A 22,010-nucleotide genomic window follows, 5' to 3' on the forward strand; every position below is an offset into this window, starting at 1 on the left:
CTCACCCGAACTGTGTAACATCCTCCAGTCTCTCCAACCCATCTTTTCTCTGTTAGTTTCTCTAGTGTCTGTATTCCCCTTTATCTCCGTTTACAAATCCCTGAACAGGATAACAATGTCTCAGTACCGAATCTGTAAGAACACAAGAATCTTCGGTTCATCAATAAATCTGCCTCATTTTCTAAAATTTAACGACTGCAAGTTCAAACATCTCCACCTCTTCTCATCAATGTCTCTCCATTTTGAAGAACAGCCTGGTGAACCTTCTCTGGGCTGCCTCCAATGCAAGGACATTTTCCCTCCAGACATGGGACAAACCTGTTTACAGTGTTCTCAGTGTGGGCTGACTGGAGCTCTGTATAGTTGTTACAAGCCTTCCCTATTTTTATTCTCTATTCCCTTTGGAATCAATGCCAGCATTCCATTTGCCTTTTCTATTTCCTTCTGGCCCTGTATGCCGCCTTTCTGAGATTCCTTCACAAGGATTCCCACATTACTCTGTGATGGAGCTTTCTGCAGTTGATCTGATCCAAGAGGTGATAGGAATAATGAGGATGGTGCTGGAATGTACGGTAAACGACAAGCCAAAAATGCTAACTGCACAGTTAGGAACCTATGGAAAAAGCGCAGTCCATAAGACCATCATGTATAGATGCAGACTTAGGCCATTCGTTCCTTCGGGTCTATTCCACTATTTGATTGTGGCTGAATTGTTTATCAACTCTATTCTCTCACTTACTCCCTATTACCCTTGATCTCCTTACTGATCAAGAACCTAGCTATCTCTGAGATAGACACATTGAATCACTTCAGACCCACAGCCCCATGAAGCAGTGAGTTCCAGAGATCCATCACCATCTGGCTGAATACATTCCTCCACATCTCCATTCTAAAGGGTCGTCCCTTCACGCTGAAGCTGTGCCCTTGGCCCCTGGTCTATCCTGCTCGTGGAAACATCTTGCACACGTCCACACCATCCAGCACCCCCCCCCCCCGTTAATCTGTAAGTTTGAATGAGATTCTGCCGCTGCCTCTGAAACTTTATCAAGCGCAGACGCAGAGACTTCACCTGCTCCTCATATGATACGAATTTCATCCCTGGGATCTTCCTTGGAAACTTATTTCTCGTACCCCTTCACATCCTTTGTCCAGACTCGTAATGGTGGTGGGCAAGTTGTTGGAGGGAATTCTGAGGGACAGGATGTACATGTATTTGGAAAGGCAAGGACTGATTCGGGACAGTCAACATGGTTTTGTGCGTGGGAAATCATGTCTCACAAACTTCATTGAGTTTTTTGAAGAATTAACAAAGATGATTGATGAGGGCAGAGCAGTACGTGTGATCTATATGGACTTCAGTAAGGCGTATGACAAGGTTTCCCATGGGAGGCTGATTAGCAAGGTTAGATCTCACGGAAAACAGGGAGAACTAGCCATCTGGATACAGAACTGGTTCAAAGGTAGAAGACAGAAGGTGTTGGTGGAGGGTTGTTTTTCAGACTTGAGGCCTGTGACCAGTGGAGTGCCACAGGATCGGTGCTGGGCCCTCTATGTTTTTGTCATTGACATAAATGATTTGGATGCGAGCATAAGAGGTATAGTTAGTAAGTTTGCAGATGACACCAAAATTGGAGATGCAGTGGACAGCGAACAGGATCTGGAACAGATGGGCCAATGGGCTGAGAAGTGGCAGATGGAGTTTAATTCAGATAAATGCGAGATGCTGCATTTTGGGAAAGCAAATCTTAGCAGGATTTATATACTTAATGGTAAGGTCCTAGGGGGTGTTGCTGAATAAAGAGTCCTTGGAGTGCAGGTTCATAGCTCCTTGAAAGTGGAGTCGCAGGTAGATAGGATAGTGAAGCCAGCGTTTTGTATGCTTTCCTTTATGGGTCAGAGCATTGAGTATAGGAGTTGGGAGGTCATGTTGCGGCTGTACAGGACATTGCTTTGGCCACTGTTGGAATATTGCGTGCAATTTTGGTCTCCTTCCTATCGGAATGATGTTGTGAAACTTGAAAGGGTTCAGAAAAGATCTATAAGGATGTTGCCAGGGTTGGAAGTTCTGAGCTACAGGGAGAGGCTGAGCAGGCTGGGGCTCTTTTCCCTGGAGCGTCGGGGGCTGAGGGGTGACTTATTGAGGGGCATGGATAGGATAAATAGACAAAGTCTTTTCCCTGGGGTCGGGGAATCCATAACTAGAGGACATAGGTTATAGTGAGATAGGAAAGATATAAGAGACCTAAGGGGCAATTTTGTCACGCAGAGGGTGTTAAGTGTATGGAATGAGCAACCAGAGGATGTGGTGGAAGCTGGTACAATTGCAACATTTAAGCGGCATTTGGATGGGTATATGAATAGAAAGGGTTTGGAGGTACATGGGCCGGATGTTGGCAGGTGGGACTAGATTTGGTTGGGATATCTGATCGGCATGGATGGGTTGGACCGAAGGGTCTGTTTCCATGCTGTACATCTCTCTATGACTCTATGTGTAGAGTGTAGTCCCAACACTGACCCCTGCGGAGCTCCCCTCATCACCAGTACCCATCGTGAAAAAGACCCTTTCCTTCACACTCTCTGTCTTGTGCCAATAAGACAAATCCTCTCCCCATGCTCAGCATGTTGTTCTGAAAAGGAAATTTCATTTCACACCCACTGCTGGATTTATTTTTCTGTCTGGCTGTAACCAGCAGAGTTTCACCGTTACCTTCCCATCTGTAATTCCCTAGAGAAGGTGGTGGTGAGCTGCCTTCCTGACCCATTGCAGTCCTTTGGGTGTAGGGACAGACACAGTGCTGGGAGGATGGAGCGTGGCTTGCCAGGCAACTTGGAAATTTTGGTGTTCCCGTGCATCGGGAACTCCTGTCCTTCCAGGGTACACTGGTTCTGGGATTGTGAAGGGCTGTTGAAAGAGCCTTCCAGAGTGACCTCAGTGATACTTGTACATCTTTTATTCCTTCATTCATTCATGAACATGAGCTTTGTTGGCTGAGCCAGCATTTATTGTTGATTTGATGATGTTCCTGAGAAGGTGGTAGTGAGCTGCTTTCCTGAGCCACAGCTCCAGCTGTTTGAAATGTTGTTATCTGTGTACCCTGCAGCAGGCGCTACAACACTCCTCATGTCTGTTACTGCATACAGATAATGCAGCTCTCCCTTTCACATCTGTCATCCTCCCCGCCATATAAATCTGACAGTTCCTCACAATATCTCACCTCCTCCGTTCCCATCTGCGCTAGAGATCACTAAAATTTCTTTATTCTTGTTTAAACTTCTGATCACCAAAAATCTCTCCTTTTTTAAATTTGTAACCCTTCAGTTTCTGTTACTCTCCACATAATTGTAATCACTGATAGAACAGATTCCCTTCCTCAATCTCTATAATTAGAATGGTTGTGTGTACTAAATTTGACCATTTTCTTCCTCCTTATCCATCTCAGGATTTCCATCCCCTACAATCCCACTATTTGGAATGCTCCCATTCTCTGCACCTCCTCATGTCCTGAGGATCCTTGAAAACCACCAGTGCCCCAAAGGTTTATATTCCCCCCAGTTACTGCAAGTCTTCTCACTCTGTCACATCCAAGTCTGTCACATCCAAGTCTCCATCCAACTCTCCAGGACAAGACAACACTTACTGGATGTCAATTTGCATTTGTTGAATTCTATACATCTCTGTAAGCAACTCGGAAAGACTCTACAAAGCTCCGTCATGAAAAAGCCACAATCTCTCTATTTCCTTTGCCTTCTTCAATGTCTGAAACTCTCACTGTATCTTCCAGTAAACTTCTTAAGTTGCTGCATGTCTGCCGAGCTCCCCAGATAACCTGTTCTATCCCATACAGCTCGCTCAATCACTGTAACGCCCTCTGCTCTGTCGAATCCTCCTCTTTCCCTCTTCCAGGTACAACAACGATCCTGTTAGAGAGCAATGCGGAATGGTATGTTATAAATCTTCGCTGAGGCTTGAGGCCTACCATTACCTGGGAGTCACAATGGGAGGGAACCTGAGAGAGAGCAGCACAGAGCGGGAGAATATACATCAGCAACGAGGATCGAGGCCGACTGGGACTTGGAGTTGGAGAAGCAGCAGAGCAGTTGCATCGAAATTAGCACCGAGTAACAGAGGGAGTGACCATGTGAGGGAGCAACTTGGAGTAGGAGCACGAGGCTAACTCACACCTGGGAGTTACAGAGGCAGCAAAGTGGGAGGGTATAAATCAGCACTGAGGATCAAGGCCTAATAGTGTCTGGGAGTCACAGAGACGGTGACCCTGTGAGGGAGCAGAGTGGAGTGGGAGCTGGAGGATTACACGTCCCTGGGTGTCAAAGAGACGGTGACCCTGTGAGGGAGCAAGGTGGAGTGGGATCTGGAGGATTACAAGTTCCTGGGAGTCACAGAGATAACTTTCTGCTGCTGGGACTGAGTTTGAAAGAAGTGCAAGAGCCATCACAGAAAAAAGCTGTAAGTTCATTGGCTGATAAATGCACCGTTATTAGGGACTGTCAGTTAATTGCTATAAGTTCGCAATTTTTTTCAACTTCTGAAATAACGGTTGAACACAGAAATAAGAGGGAGAAGTGAAATTTTGAGCCAATATAATAAATTACCCTCAGTAAGCCACAGTTGAATAACGGATTTAACCATATTGTTATTTCCCGAATGTAAACTTCATTCTAAGTAATTAATACAGTTCCTCCAGACATTTTGCGTTTTAAGACATGGCAAGACATATTTGTCAGATAGAAAATGTGTTCTGGTACATTGGGAAGTCATAGCCCCTGCTCGTGTCCCAGATGGACACTGGTGCATGTAGCTCAGACAGCGACTAGAGACAATATGGGGCATCTGTGATGCTGAGAGTTAGGTGGATAGCACACAAACACAGCAGATCACCCGGCACACATGACGGCCTGGAAGAAGGAAGTGTCTGGGGGACTAGGCAATCGGAGAGAAACTGTCAGTGAATACAAGAATATCATGGTGTCTACCTCCCAATTTGGTTTCTCAGTTTGGAAGCTGATGAAGGTGTAGGCTGCTCAAGAGAGGGCAGTCAGAGCCATGTCTGTTCCCCCACAAGCAGCCTGACTGTACAGGAGGGGAGGGAGAAGGAAGGAGGAACAATAGTCACTGGGGAGACAGGAAAGTAAAGAAGGTGTCAGCGTGTCTGTAATTACAGTGTAGTGGGATTAAGAATGTCACGGTGGCTGAAGGACATTCGTCTGGGGAACAGTGAGCAGTCAAATGTCATGTCCATGTTGGTAGGATTGACCTGGGTAGGAAGGGTGAAGTGGTCTGGGAGTCAGAATTTTGGGAGCTCGTTGAATGGTTAGCAAGCAGGTCTGCAAATGTAGCAATCACTGGAATACTCGCATTTCCGTGTCCAAGTGAGAACAGGACTCGGAATTTTAGGTAGATGAGAGTGTGACTGAAACGATGGTGCAGCAGGACGGGCTTCAGATTCCTGGAATATTGGGACTTGTTCTGGGGAAGGCAGCAACTGTACGAGCTGGATGGGCGAAAGTGACAGAGCTGGGACTGAATTTCTTACAGGGTGTTTGGGAGGGATTGAAAATAACTTGGCGTGTGCTTAGGATACAAAAAGGAATAGTAGAGGAGACTACCAGGATTCTCAAAATAATGGAAGATATAGTTGGTACTAATTTGCAATAACAAGTTTAACGGTGGAAGATGGAGTAAGAAAGAAAGCCTAAATCTGAGGTACTCTGTATGGACATGAAGACTCGGAGTGTGGGGAGTTCCAGATGCAGATTGCAGTGTGGAAATCTGAAGTACTGATCACCGAAAGCTGGATCGAGGAATGGTAGGACTGGGTGTTAAATATTGCTGAGTATAAAGGATTCCAAAATGATAGAAGGGCAGGAACAGGATGAAGATAGACGTATTGGTTTAGATTAGCGTTAGTTAAGAGGTCCAAGAGAAAGAGCATCCGTCCAAGGACAAAAGGAATTTGGCTAGAGCTACACAACAAGTATACAATTACACTTTGCTGATTTGGCCAGCAACCAAATAAATGATGGAGAATAAATATGCAGGATCATTTGAGAGCGATGACAATACTCCAGATTAGTTATACTGAGAAACTTAATGTTTCCAGACAACAGACAGGGATACTGGCGATGAAGGATCACGAGGTGCAAGTGTTCCTGGATTACATGGAGGAGAGCTCACTTCAGGAGTATGTGTCCAGCCGAAGAGAGTTGTACTGTTGGACCTGGTCCTTGGGAAAGAGGTGGGCAAGTGGATCCAGTGTCAGTAGGGGAACGTTTTGGGGCATAGTGATCATTATATTGTAAAGTTCAGGATGATGGTACAGAATGATATGCAATAATTGAGCGTGAGAAACATTAGTTGACTAAGAGCAGCTTTCAATGGTGCAAGAGTGAAGCTTGGAACCTTTCAACAAGGTCAGTGAAATGGTTCCTTTAAATCATGTGAACCAGATCAGATGTAGCTGTCATTATGGAGATGGGGTTGCAGTGTGACCACGACAGATCTGGATAATCAAAGGTTTTCCCCATTTACACAGGAAGGATAAATAGGCCAACACTGGGAAGTAGCATTGTGTATAAAGGATGGGATCAGTATTATTGTGATGCTAATCAATTTACACGCTGCTCCTCCCTGCCCTCACCCCTCATCTCTACGTATTGATTCTATCAGATGTTGGTAACCTTTGAAAACTTCAGAAAATAGCACAGTAGAGAGGAGATCACTCTGTCCACTGTCTGCATTGGACAAGATGTATCATTGTTGGTTGAAGCCCTAGTTCTGTCTCCCCGGATGCTGTAGGACTTCATTTGCAGATCCCGGCACCTTTTTAAAATGGTTTGAGAGTTTCTGCCTCTACTCCGCTTCCATGTGTGACTCCCAGATCCCGACCATACTCTGGGTGAAATAACAACCTTCCTCACTACTTTTCTGATATTTCAACCAATTAGATTAAAAATTCGCCACTGATAACTGAGCTCTCCAACAGGAACAAGGTGCTCTCTCCCTTTCTACCCAGGCCCCTGACAATATGTGCACCACAATCAAATCTCCTCTCAGCGTCCTCCGTTCCAATCTTTCCGCATAACTACACTTCCACTGTCACAGGGTGAAGAATCTCCTCTGTACCCTCTCCAGTCCAATTCCATCCTTCCATGTGATGGGGTGACCAGAACTGTACACAGTCCCCATGCTGTGACTGAGCTCAGTATTTATACAGTTCCTGTATAAGCTTCCTGCTCTGAAGAGTATTTTGTCTGACAGACGAAATAATGCCATTTGCTACATTAACGAGATTATTGATGTTTCTAGCTACCTTCATTTATCTGCCCACACTGACTATACTCTCATTTATTGTCAATTCCTCTCTCTTGTTTATGTCCCCAAATGCCTTGCCTTGCACTTCTCTGGGTGGTTTGCTTCATTCACCTGGACTCCATAGTTTCTGTTTTTAAGCAGCCTGCCATGGGCTCTCTCGTCAAATCCAAGTCATTCACATGCAGTTACAAGTTACTGGCTCAAACCGACACAGTCAGATTCATTACACACGATCTTCCTTGAACAAATCCAAACTGTCTGTCCTGGAGTCCCTGCGACTTCCTCAGTGACCGTTTATCCACTGTCTTAGAATTCCAGCCTCGACCTATTCAGTCAGTCCCTTGCTCCACATTAAACAAAACTGCGGTATAAGCCATTTTCCAGTCCTCCAGCACCATTCCTGCATCCAGGGAGGATTGGATAATGTAGGTAACTAGAAGGCAGGGGATTTTCCCCGGCTCCTTTTAACAGTCTGGAACATTGTGTTACCCCTATTTTAAGGATTTGAATCTCCTGTAAAATTCTCCGCTCCAAGTTTATTGTTCCCAATATTTCATCCCTACTTTGATTCAGACAGACAGAAACCTAAACCATCTTATGATTTGGTCAAGTCCCATTTTAGTCAAGTTTCATGAAGGATTACTCTGCACAAGGTGAAGTGCATTTTCTCATGATACCATCCCCAATCTGCCTCATTAACTACCTTCCCTGCCCACGTGGTCTTCCTTTCATCTGACACTAACCTGATGTTTTTAGCCTCTTTGTCATAACAACTGCCCATTGCCTGGATATCCCAGAATGCACTGGCCTCCCTGTTAAAGTGGCCATCTTTAAAAAGTCATTATATTCTTGTACAGTCGATCCGAAACTGCTCTAGATGGCAGAGGGGATAAAACTGGGGCCCCACTTTGTGGAAAAGCACCTGAGATTCTGGTGGATGACATGGTGCAGGAGAGGGACATTATCTTCCTCTAAGACTGGCATTAGAGGCCATGGCACCAGACCCTGCCACCTTCGCCCGTTGTTGACCCCTGTGTCAGTGAAATGCCAGCCTTCTGGGTGAATGCCCAACATAGTAGAAAGGCGGTCGGTGACCTTCCCCAATCCACGAGGGTAAGTACCACCATCTGCACTTCGTGCCTTCACCCTCACTCTCTCTGTTACTGCACCCACCTCCTACCAAGGCTCATGTTTTCCCATTCTCACTGAATGCAGTAACTTCTCTCAGTCTCTCTCTAACTGCTTCTCTGTCCCTCTCCCCAACTCTGCCTGGTGTCTGTTGCTGCCGACTCACTCACTTAGACACCACGCTACCTTTCCCCCAGCTGTACCAGCTGTTACAAACAATTCCACCTCCCTTAATACCGCTTGGTAATTCTCACATTTCGGAAGGAACCACCCCACACGAGAGCAGAAAGAGCCAAGAGGGAGAAGTGGCTCACCAACATTCATCTCCTAACCCCATCCCTGGGGAAGGATCCTGACTCTAACAACCATGAGAGGCTGACTGACTTTGTCCAAGCTCCCGGACTGTGATCTGAGACTCCCCCTGACTCACTGTGCTGGGCACCGTGACTGACCGTGTCCAAGCTCCCGGACTGGGATCTGAGACTCACCCCGACTCACTGTGCTGGGAACCGTGACTGACCGTGTCTGAAAACACGGACTGGGATCTGAGACTCCCCCTGACTCACTGTGCTGGGCACCGTGACTGACCGTGTCCAAGCTCCCGGACTGGGATCTGAGACTCCCCCTGACTCACTGTGCTGGGCCCCGTGACTGACCGTGTCCAAGCTCCCGAACTGGGATCTGAGACTCCCCCTGACTCACTGTGCTGGGCACCGTGACTGACTGTGTCCGAGCTCCCGGACTGGGATCTGCGACTCCCCCATATCCAAGCTCCCGGACTCGGATCTGAGACTCCCCCTGACTCACTGTGTTGGGCACCGTGACTGACCGTGTCCGAGCTCCCGGACTGGGATCTGCGACTCCCCCCTGACTCACTGTGCTGGGCACCGTGACTGACCGTGTCCGAGCTCCCGGACTGGGATCTGAGACTCCCCCATATCCAAGCTCCCAGACTGGGATCTGAGACTCCCCCTGACTCACTGTGTTGGGCACAGTGACTGACAATGTCCGAGCTCCCGGACTGGGATCTGAAACCTCCCCTGATTCACTGTGCAGGACACCGTGACTGATCGTGTCCAAGCTCCCGGACTGGGATCTAAGACTCCCCCGACTCACTGTGCTGGGCACCGTAACTGACCGTGTCAAGCTCCTGGACTGGGGTCTGAGACTCCCCCGACTCACTGTGCTGGGCACCGTGATTGACCGTGTCCGAGCTCCCGGACTGGGATCTGAGACTCCCCCTGACTCACTGTGCTGGGCACCATGACTGACCGTGTCCGAGCTCCGGACAGGAATCTGAGACTCCCTCATATCCAAGCTCCCGGACTGGGATCTGAGACTCCCCCTGACTCACTGTGCTGGGCACTGTGACTGACCGTGGACAATGATACCAAGCTTCCTGGGTTTGTATCTGTACTAAACACCAAGATATTACAGCAGACGGGTGAGCCTGGTACCTCTGGCTGAGAGGTAACACTGCTGAAGGCAGGGTAAGGCAAGGCAATAATTCTGCGAATATTCAAGTCAGCTCAAAGTGAGTGTGTATAAGCACGGAGTGAGCAGGCCAGAGGGACAGTCCATGAGCTGAGTGTATGTCCATGAGCACAGTGTCATTGCGTCAGTATTGAGAGTGTATAAACACGGAGTGAGCAGCCCAGCAGGACAGGCCATGATCTGGGTGTGTGTCCCTGAGCTCAGTTTCCTTGCAGCAGTATTGAGTATGTACAAGCACACAGTGAGCAGACCAAAGGGACAGTCCATGAGTTGTGTGTGTATCCCTGAGCAGTGTCCTTACAATTAGTAAGGAGCTGCAGCATTGAAGTACAGAAGTGTACTGTCGGTGAGTCGGATATGTGCTAGGAATGCATGGTGAGGCTGGCATGTGTCAGATACCCGCATTGGTGGGTGTGGAGTACATGTAGCTTCTGTTCGTGTATTGTCACCCAAGACGTTGGTGTCCAAGAGAGAAGGCCGCAGGAGCAAGGTGCAAGATCGAGTCACCAGTTACCAATTCTAGCATTCATGTCAAATTCTCCATATTGAGCTTCCCCACAGTGAGAGGGAGGATATGAAGGTGAAACTTGATGAGGAGAGATCTACAATAATGTGGCTGTTGATCATCAGTCATCATTCAGTCAGCACCTCGCCACTGCTGCACTCAAATCTTGACTTAAAGAACAGTCCAGCACAGGAACAGGCCGTCCTGCCCAGCAAGCCCACACTGACACATGGTGCACTTCGAACGTTCAAACGAAAGTTTTTGCTTCTACACATTCTATGTCATTCTTTTTGCTGCTTTCTCTTCTCTGTGCCAAGATATCTCTTAATTCTTGCTATATTAGCTCCTTCCCCTCTATCAGTGCATTCCAGTCACTTGCACATTCTGTCTGGAAAAGCAAAAAAAAAGCTTAGCTATCATGTCTCCTGAACTTTCTCCCTTTTACCTAAAACCTATGGTCCTTAGTAATTGATATATCTCCTCTGGGAAAAAGGCTTCTAACTGTCCTTCTATCAATGCCTCTGACAGTTTTGTAAATGTCTATCAGGTAGCCCCATAGTCAATGATGCCCAGATGCAAAAACAAACATGTTTGTTCAATTTCTCCTTCTGGCTAATACAGACCAGACAACATGCTGGTAAAACTTTTCCATATCCTCTCCAACACTTCCACATCGTGTTGCAACCAGTACTGTATACAATATTCCAAATATGCCCGAACTAATTTTCTCTACAGCTGCAATATGACCTGCTAATTTTCATACTGCATGCTCGGATGCCTGTCTGCAAGTTTGCCGTCAGTCTTCTTGATCACCCTATCCACCCGTGTTGCCACTTTCAGGGAACTGTTGAGCTATACACCTTGATCTCTTCGGATGTTGATGCGGCCAATAGTTTTTCCATCCACTTCTCTCCTGCATTAGACATTCTAAAACACATCACGTCACAGTTGTCCAAATAAAGTTACATCTGTGTTTTCTCTGTCCAAGTCTGCAGCTGACCTATATTCTGCTGCATTTTCTGGCAATCATCCTCACAATCTGCAACTCCACCAATCACCAGTCCCCAGTCACAAAAACACTGTTCCACCAGTACTCTGTCTTCTATGACCAAGCAGTTCTCTATCCATCTTACTAACTGACTGCTGATCCAATTTCACTTCACCTTCTGTATGAACCTGCCATAAGGAACCATGTCAAAGGTCTTGCTAAGCTGCAAACGGCCAATATCCAGCCCCATGCCTTCAACAATCGATTTTGTCACTTTCTCAAAATTATCAATCAAGTTTGTGAGACAGGATCTTCCGCACACAACTGTGTTGCGTGTTGCTAGTAAGTCCATACTAGAGTACTGTTGGACCTGCAATCATTCAGACAATTGATTATTCCATCATATTCCCGACTTGAACCTTGGAGAGTAGATTAGATTCCTGACAGTGCGGAAACAGGACCAGCGGCCCAAGCAGTCCACACCAACCTTCTGAAGAGTAACCCACCCAGACCCATTTCCCTCTGACTAAAGCATCTAACACTATGGGCAAGTTAGCATGGCCAATTCACATGACCTGCACATCTTTTGCCTTTGGGAGGAAACCTACGAAGAAACGGGGAAGGGACGTGTAAACTCCACACATTCACCCTAGGTTCTTGGTGCTGTGAGGCAGCAGTGCTAACCACTGAACCACCATGCCGCTCTTGATGGTTACCGTAGAGAAAGAGGCATGTTGGACCGTGATGGTTACTGTACAGTGGGAGGTATGTCAGGCCGTGATGGTTACTGTACAGTGGGAGGTATGTCGGGCCGTGATGGGTACTGTACAGTGGGAGGTAAGTCGGGATGTGATGGTTACTGTACAGTGGGAGGTATGTCGGGCCGTGACGGTTACTGTACAGTGGGAGGTTGTCAGGCCGTAATGGTTACTGTACAGTGGGAGGTATGTCGGGCCGTGATGGTTACTGTACAGTGGGAGGTATGTCGGGGTGTGATGGTTACTGTACAGTGGGAGATATGTCTGGCTGTGAGGTTGCAGACTGTATGAGTTGTGCAGAATATGATTCTGCTCCTGCCGATGGCCCTCTACACTTCATGCATCATCATTAGTTTCTCAATCTATTTAAAGACTGTGCCATTCACTGCCCAGGGGGCTACATATCATGGTGAGGTGGGTCTGCAAAATGTAAAGATAGCCCTTGATCCCCATAAGGACTGTGCAGTGACCATTCTTTCCGATGTATGAAATGGAGTGGTGTATCTGCAGCAGGCAGATCAGTGATGATGTAGTCAATTATAGGTTTCCTTTTTATTAATTCCCCCATAACCAGCCAAAGAGCAGTCTAGCAGCCACAGAATCCAGCATCAATACCGAGCACTATACTGACTATATAATAAGGAGCTGCCCCCTCAGCCTGGCTATGTCCTGCCAGTGGGGCAGACCCACCAGAGAGGGTGGTGATCTTGCCTGGGACATAGTCCTGTTCACAGAATCCTGCTTTACAGACAATATCTGACTGTTGCAAGATTAGTCCGTGGGAAATATACAACAGATCACTTTTCCTTTTTGTATAATGAAGAGTTAACATCACTTTTCTTACATATTTCAAAGAAACCAAACTTCATTATTTTTCAGTTGAAAACAATTGAAGTGAACAATAATTGAAATACCAGAGCGCACACCTAACTATTACACAATTCAGTGACTGGAGTAAACAGCTCATTGATGTTCAGATGAATGAACACACCATCTTGCAGGCAGCAAAACTGTTGAAAAAGACTTTCAGAAAAATCCTGAATTCAGACACAGTCTTACTGGGCCTCACCATGACCTCCAAAACACTGGCCATCTCCAAAATCTGTCCAGAGAGCTTCCAAACTGGAGCTGGGCAGTTACTGACATAATCCCTCACATTGGACTCACATCTCCTGCCTTGCTTTTCTCTCCCTCTGACATCTCCAGCCTTGCTTTCCTCTCTATCTGTAACATCTCCAGCCTTGCTTTCCTCATTATCTGTAATAACTCCAGCCTTGCTGTGCTCTCTCTCTGTAACATCTCCAGCCTTGCTTTCCTTTCTCTCTGTGACATCTCCAGTCTTGCTTTACACTCTCTCTGTAATATCTCCTGCCTTGCTTTTCTCTCTCTCTGTAATATCCCCACCCTTGCTTTTCTTTCTCTCTCTGACATCTCCAGTCTTGCTTTTCTCTCTCTGTGTAACATCTCCAGCCTTGCTTTTCTGTCTCTCTGTAACATCTCCAGCCTTGCTTTGCTGTCTCTGTAACATCTCCAGCCTTGCTTTCCTCTCTCTGTGTAACATCTCCAGCCTTGCTTTTCTGTCTCTCTGTAACATCTCCAGCCTTGCATTGCGATCTCTGTAACATCTCCAGCCTTGCTTTCCTTTCTCTCTGTGACATCTCCAGTCTTGCTTTACACTCTCTCTGTAATATCTCCTGCCTTTCTTTTCTCTCTCTCTGTAATATCCCCACCCTTGCTTTTCTTTCTCTCTCTGACATCTCCAGTCTTGCTTTTCTCTCTCTGTGTAACATCTCCAGCCTTGCTTTTCTATCTCTCTGTAACATCTCCAGCCTTGCTTTGCTCTCTCTGTAACATCTCCAGCCTTGCTTTCCTCTCTCTGTGTAACATCTCCAGCCTTGCTTTTCTGTCTCTCTGTAACATCTCCAGCCTTGCATTGCTATCTCTGTAACATCTCCAGCCTTGCTTTTCTGTCTCTCTGTAACATCTCCAGCCGTGCTCTCCTATCACTGTAACATCTCCAGCCTTGCTCTCCGATCTCTGTAACATCTCCAGCCTTGCTTTCCCCTCTCTCTGTAATATCTCCTGCCTTGCGTTTCTATCTCTCTGTAACATCTCCACCCTTGCTTTTCTCTCTCTCTCTCTGACATCTCCAGCCTTGCTTTCCTCTCTATCTGTAACATCTCCAGCCTTGCTTTCTTCACTATCTGTAATATCTCCAGCCTTGCCTTCCTCTCTCTCAGGAACATCTCCAGCCGTGCTTTCCTATCTCTGTGAATCATCTCCAGCCTTGCTTTTCTCTCTGTCTTTAACATCTGCAGCCTTGCTTGTCTGTCTCTCTGTAACATCTCCAGCCTTGCATTTCTTTATCTCTCTAACATCTACAGCCATGCTTTTCTTTCTCTCTCTAATATCTCCAGCCTTGCATTCCTCTCTCTGTAACATCTCCAGCCTTGCATTCCTTTCTCTCTGTAATATATCCAGCCTTGCCTTTCTATTTCTGTAACATCTCCGGCCTTGATTTTCTCTCTCTTTCATATCTCCAGCCTTGCTTTCCTATCTCTGTGAAACATCTCCAGACTTGCTTATCTCTCTCTCGGTAATATCTCCAGCCTTGTTTTCCCATATCTGTAATATCTCCAGCCTTGTTTTCCCATATCTGTAATATCTCCAGCCTTGCTTTTTTCTCTCTCTCTGACATCTCCAGCCTTGCTCTTCTCTCTATCTGTAACATCTCCAGCCTTGCTCTTCTTTCTCTCCGTAATATCTCCAGCCTTGCTCTTCTCTCTATCTGTAACGTCTCCAGCCTTGTTTTTCTGTCTCTCTGTAACATCTCCAGCCTTGCTTTGCTATCTCTGTAACATCTCCAGCATTGCTTTCCAATCTCTGTAACATCACCAGCCTTGCTTTTCTGTCTCTCTGTAACATCTCCAGCCTTGCTCTTCTCCCTATCTGTAACATCTCCAGCCTTGCTTTCCTGTCTCTGTAACATCTCCAGCCTTGCTTTCCTCTCTGTAACATCTCCAGCCTTGCTTTCCTCTCTATCTGTAACATCTCCAGCCTTGCTTTCCTTTCTCTCTGTGACATCTCCAGCCGTGCTTTCCCCTCTCTCTGTAATATCTCCTGCCTTGCTTTTCTCTCCCTCTGACATCTCCAGCCTTGCTTTCCTCCCTATCTGTAACATCTCCAGGCTTGCTTTCCTCACTATCTGTAATAACTCCAGCCTTGCTGTCCTCGCTCTCTCTGTAACATCTCCAGCCTTGCCTTCCTCTCTATCTGTAACATCTCCAGCCTTGCTTTCCTTTCTCTCTGTGACATCTCCAGCCTTGCTTTTCCCTTTCTCTGTAATATCTCCTGCCTTGCTTTTCTCTCTCTCTGTAATATCTCCAGCCTTGCTTTTCTTTCTCTCTCCGACATCTCCAGACTTGCTTTTCCCTTTCTCTGTAATATCTCCTGCCTTGCCTTCCTCTCTATCTGTAATATCTCCAGCCTTGCTTTCCTTTCTCTCTGTGACATCTCCAGCCTTGCTTTTCCCTTTCTCTGTAATATCTGCTGCCTTGCTTTTCTCTCTCTCTGTAAAATCTCCAGCTTTGCTTTTCTCTCTCTGTGTAACATCTCCAGCCTTGCTTTGCTCTCTCTTAAATATCTCCAGCCTTGCTTTCCTATCTCTGTGAAACATCTCCAGACTTGCTTTTCTCTCTCTCGGTAATATCTCCAGCCTTGTTTTCCCTTATCTGTAATATCTCCAGCCTTGCTTTTCTCTCTCTCTCTGACATCTCCAGCCTTGCTCTTCTCTCTGTCTGTAACATCTCCAGCCTTGTTTTTCTGTCTCTCTGTAACATCTCCAGCCTTGCTTTTCTGTCTCTCTGTAACATCTACAGCCTTGCTTTCCTGTCTCTGTAACATCTTCAGCCTTGCTTTCCTGTCTCTGTAACATCTCCAGCTTTGCTTTCCTTTCTCTCTGTAACATATCCAGCCGTGCTTTCCCCTCTCTCTGTAATATCTCCTGCCTTGCTTTTCGCTCCCTCTGACATCTCCAGCCTTGCTTTCCTCTCTATCTGTAACATCTCCAGCCTTGCTTTCCTCACTATCTGTAATAACTCCAGCCTTGCTGTGCTCTCTCTCTGTAACATCTCCAGCCTTGCCTTCCTTTCTATCTGTAACATCTCCAGCCTTGCTTTCCTTTCTCTCTGTGACATCTCCAGACTTGCTTTTCCCTTTCTCTGTAATATCTCCTGCCTTGCTTTTCTCTCTCTGTGTAATATCTCCAGCCTTGCTTTTCTTTCTCTCTCTGACATCTCCAGACTTGCTTTTCTCTCTTTGTGTAAAATCTCCAGCTTTGCTTTTCTCTCAATGTGTAACATCTCCAGCCTTGCTTTTCTGTCTCTCTGTAACATCTCCAGCCTTGCTTTCCTCTCTCTGTGTAACATCTCCAGCCTTGCTTTGCTCTCTCTCCGTAACATCTCCAGCCTTGCCTTCCTCTCTCTCTGTAACATCTCCAGCCTTGCTTTCCTATCTCTGTGAAACATCTCCAGCCTTGCTTTTCTCTCTCTCTTTAACATCTCCAGCCTTGCTTTTCTCGCTATCTGTAATATCTCCAGCCTTGCTCTCGATATCTGTAACATCTCCAGCCTTGCTTTCCTCTCTATCTGTAACATCTCCAGCCTTGCTTTCCTTTCTCTCTGTGACATCTCCAGCCGTGCTTTCCCCTCTCTCTGTAATATCTCCTGCCTTGCTTTTCTCTCCCTCTGACATCTCCAGCCTTGCTTTCCTCCCTATCTGTAACATCTCCAGGCTTGCTTTCCTCACTATCTGTCATAACTCCAGCCTTGCTGTCCTCGCTCTCTCTGTAACATCTCCAGCCTTGCCTTCCTCTCTATCTGTAACATCTCCAGCCTTGCTTTCCTTTCTCTCTGTGACATCTCCAGCCTTGCTTTTCCCTTTCTCTGTAATATCTCCTGCCTTGCTTTTCTCTCTCTCTGTAATATCTCCAGCCTTGCTTTTCTTTCTCTCTCCGACATCTCCAGACTTGCTTTTCCCTTTCTCTGTAATATCTCCTGCCTTGCCTTCCTCTCTATCTGTAATATCTCCAGCCTTGCTTTCCTTTCTCTCTGTGACATCTCCAGCCTTGCTTTTCCCTTTCTCTGTAATATCTGCTGCCTTGCTTTTCTCTCTCTCTGTAAAATCTCCAGCTTTGCTTTTCTCTCTCTGTGTAACATCTCCAGCCTTGCTTTGCTCTCTCTTAAATATCTCCAGCCTTGCTTTCCTATCTCTGTGAAACATCTCCAGACTTGCTTTTCTCTCGCTCGGTAATATCTCCAGCCTTGTTTTCCCTTATCTGTAATATCTCCAGCCTTGCTTTTCTCTCTCTCTCTGACATCTCCAGCCTTGCTCTTCTCTCTGTCTGTAACATCTCCAGCCTTGTTTTTCTGTCTCTCTGTAACATCTCCAGCCTTGCTTTTCTGTCTCTCTGTAACATCTACAGCCTTGCTTTCCTGTCTCTGTAACATCTTCAGCCTTGCTTTCCTGTCTCTGTAACATCTCCAGCTTTGCTTTCCTTTCTCTCTGTAACATATCCAGCCGTGCTTTCCCCTCTCTCTGTAATATCTCCTGCCTTGCTTTTCGCTCCCTCTGACATCTCCAGCCTTGCTTTCCTCTCTATCTGTAACATCTCCAGCCTTGCTTTCCTCACTATCTGTAATAACTCCAGCCTTGCTGTGCTCTCTCTCTGTAACATCTCCAGCCTTGCCTTCCTTTCTATCTGTAACATCTCCAGCCTTGCTTTCCTTTCTCTCTGTGACATCTCCAGACTTGCTTTTCCCTTTCTCTGTAATATCTCCTGCCTTGCTTTTCTCTCTCTGTGTAATATCTCCAGCCTTGCTTTTCTTTCTCTCTCTGACATCTCCAGACTTGCTTTTCTCTCTTTGTGTAAAATCTCCAGCTTTGCTTTTCTCTCAATGTGTAACATCTCCAGCCTTGCTTTTCTGTCTCTCTGTAACATCTCCAGCCTTGCTTTCCTCTCTCTGTGTAACATCTCCAGCCTTGCTTTGCTCTCTCTCCGTAACATCTCCAGCCTTGCCTTCCTCTCTCTCTGTAACATCTCCAGCCTTGCTTTCCTATCTCTGTGAAACATCTCCAGCCTTGCTTTTCTCTCTCTCTTTAACATCTCCAGCCTTGCTTTTCTCGCTATCTGTAATATCTCCAGCCTTGCTCTCGATATCTGTAACATCTCCAGCCTTGCTTTCCCCTCTCTCTGTAACATCTCCAGCCTTGCCTTTCTCTGTCTCTCTGGCATCTCTAGCCTTGCTTTCCTCTCTCTCTGTAACATCTCCAGCCTTGCTTTCCTATCTCTGTGAAACATCTCCAGCCGTGCTTTTCTCTCTCTCTTTAACATCTCCAGCCTTGCTTGTCTGTCTCTGTAACATCTCCAGCCGCCCTCTCCTATCTCTGTAACATCTCCAGCCTTGCTTTTCTGTCTCTCTGTAACATCTCCAGCCTTGCATTGCTATCTCTGTAACATCTCCAGCCTTGCTTTGCTCTCTCTCCGTGACATCTCCTGCCTTGCTTTTCTCTCTCTCTGAAACATCTCCAGTCTTGCTTTTCTCTCTCTGTCTGACATCTCCAGCATTGCTTTCGTCTCTCTTTGTAACATCTCCAGCCTTGCTTTCTTCACTATCTGTAACAACTCAAGCCTTGCTTTGCTCTCTCTCGGTTACATCTTCAGCCTTGCTTTTCTCTCTCTCTCTTTAACGTCTCCAGCCTTGCTCTCCTATCTCTGTAACATCTCCAGCCTTGCTTTGCACTCTCTCTATAATATCTCCTGCCCTGCTTTTCTCTCTCTCTGTAACATCTCCAGCCTTGCTTTCCTATCTCTGTGAAACATCTCCAGACTTGCTTATCTCTCTCTCGGTAATATCTCCAGCCTTGTTTTCCCATATCTGTAATATCTCCAGCCTTGTTTTCCCATATCTGTAATATCTCCAGCCTTGCTTTTTTCTCTCTCTCTGACATCTCCAGCCTTGCTCTTCTCTCTATCTGTAACATCTCCAGCCTTGCTCTTCTTTCTCTCCGTAATATCTCCAGCCTTGCTCTTCTCTCTATCTGTAACGTCTCCAGCCTTGTTTTTCTGTCTCTCTGTAACATCTCCAGCCTTGCTTTGCTATCTCTGTAACATCTCCAGCATTGCTTTCCAATCTCTGTAACATCACCAGCCTTGCTTTTCTGTCTCTCTGTAACATCTCCAGCCTTGCTCTTCTCCCTATCTGTAACATCTCCAGCCTTGCTTTCCTGTCTCTGTAACATCTCCAGCCTTGCTTTCCTCTCTATCTGTAACATCTCCAGCCTTGCTTTCCTTTCTCTCTGTGACATCTCCAGCCGTGCTTTCCCCTCTCTCTGTAATATCTCCTGCCTTGCTTTTCTCTCCCTCTGACATCTCCAGCCTTGCTTTCCTCCCTATCTGTAACATCTCCAGGCTTGCTTTCCTCACTATCTGTAATAACTCCAGCCTTGCTGTCCTCGCTCTCTCTGTAACATCTCCAGCCTTGCCTTCCTCTCTATCTGTAACATCTCCAGCCTTGCTTTCCTTTCTCTCTGTGACATCTCCAGCCTTGCTTTTCCCTTTCTCTGTAATATCTCCTGCCTTGCTTTTCTCTCTCTCTGTAATATCTCCAGCCTTGCTTTTCTTTCTCTCTTCGACATCTCCAGACTTGCTTTTCCCTTTCTCTGTAATATCTCCTGCCTTGCCTTCCTCTCTATCTGTAATATCTCCAGCCTTGCTTTCCTTTCTCTCTGTGACATCTCCAGCCTTGCTTTTCCCTTTCTCTGTAATATCTGCTGCCTTGCTTTTCTCTCTCTCTGTAAAATCTCCAGCTTTGCTTTTCTCTCTCTGTGTAACATCTCCAGCCTTGCTTTGCTCTCTCTTAAATATCTCCAGCCTTGCTTTCCTATCTCTGTGAAACATCTCCAGACTTGCTTTTCTCTCTCTCGGTAATATCTCCAGCCTTGTTTTCCCTTATCTGTAATATCTCCAGCCTTGCTTTTCTCTCTCTCTCTGACATCTCCAGCCTTGCTCTTCTCTCTGTCTGTAACATCTCCAGCCTTGTTTTTCTGTCTCTCTGTAACATCTCCAGCCTTGCTTTTCTGTCTCTCTGTAACATCTACAGCCTTGCTTTCCTGTCTCTGTAACATCTTCAGCCTTGCTTTCCTGTCTCTGTAACATCTCCAGCTTTGCTTTCCTTTCTCTCTGTAACATATCCAGCCGTGCTTTCCCCTCTCTCTGTAATATCTCCTGCCTTGCTTTTCGCTCCCTCTGACATCTCCAGCCTTGCTTTCCTCTCTATCTGTAACATCTCCAGCCTTGCTTTCCTCACTATCTGTAATAACTCCAGCCTTGCTGTGCTCTCTCTCTGTAACATCTCCAGCCTTGCCTTCCTTTCTATCTGTAACATCTCCAGCCTTGCTTTCCTTTCTCTCTGTGACATCTCCAGACTTGCTTTTCCCTTTCTCTGTAATATCTCCTGCCTTGCTTTTCTCTCTCTGTGTAATATCTCCAGCCTTGCTTTTCTTTCACTCTCTGACATCTCCAGACTTGCTTTTCTCTCTTTGTGTAAAATCTCCAGCTTTGCTTTTCTCTCAATGTGTAACATCTCCAGCCTTGCTTTTCTGTCTCTCTGTAACATCTCCAGCCTTGCTTTCCTCTCTCTGTGTAACATCTCCAGCCTTGCTTTGCTCTCTCTCCGTAACATCTCCAGCCTTGCCTTCCTCTCTCTCTGTAACATCTCCAGCCTTGCTTTCCTATCTCTGTGAAACATCTCCAGCCTTGCTTTTCTCTCTCTCTTTAACATCTCCAGCCTTGCTTTTCTCGCTATCTGTAACATCTCCAGCCTTGCTCTCGATATCTGTAACATCTCCAGCCTTGCTTTCCCCTCTCTCTGTAACATCTCCAGCCTTGCCTTTCTCTGTCTCTCTGGCATCTCTAGCCTTGCTTTCCTCTCTCTCTGTAACATCTCCAGCCTTGCTTTCCTATCTCTGTGAAACATCTCCAGCCGTGCTTTTCTCTCTCTCTTTAACATCTCCAGCCTTGCTTGTCTGTCTCTGTAACATCTCCAGCCGCCCTCTCCTATCTCTGTAACATCTCCAGCCTTGCTTTTCTGTCTCTCTGTAACATCTCCAGCCTTGCATTGCTATCTCTGTAACATCTCCAGCCTTGCTTTGCTCTCTCTCCGTGACATCTCCTGCCTTGCTTTTCTCTCTCTCTGAAACATCTCCAGTCTTGCTTTTCTCTCTCTGTCTGACATCTCCAGCATTGCTTTCGTCTCTCTTTGTAACATCTCCAGCCTTGCTTTCTTCACTATCTGTAACAACTCAAGCCTTGCTTTGCTCTCTCTCGGTTACATCTTCAGCCTTGCTTTTCTCTCTCTCTCTTTAACGTCTCCAGCCTTGCTCTCCTATCTCTGTAACATCTCCAGCCTTGCTTTGCACTCTCTCTATAATATCTCCTGCCCTGCTTTTCTCTCTCTCTGTAACATCTCCAGCCTTGCTTTTCTGTCTATCCGACATCTCCAGCCTTGCTTTCCTCTCTATCTGTTAGATTTCCAGCCTTGCTTTCTTCACGATCTGTAATATCTCCAGCCTTGCCTTCCTCTCTCACTGTAACATCTCCAGCCTTGCTTTGCTGTCTCTGTAACATCTCCAGCCTTGCTTTTCTGTCTCTCTGTAACATCTCCAGCCTTGTTTTCCTCTCTCTGTGTAACATCTCCAGCCTTGCTTTTCTGTCTCTCTGTAACATTTCCAGCCTTGCTTTGCTATCTC

This window comes from Chiloscyllium plagiosum, unplaced genomic scaffold (genome assembly GCF_037043375.1).
Source record: "Chiloscyllium plagiosum isolate Xiang-an unplaced genomic scaffold, Cpla_swu_hap1 HiC_scaffold_47, whole genome shotgun sequence".
Lineage (NCBI taxonomy): Eukaryota > Metazoa > Chordata > Chondrichthyes > Orectolobiformes > Hemiscylliidae > Chiloscyllium > Chiloscyllium plagiosum.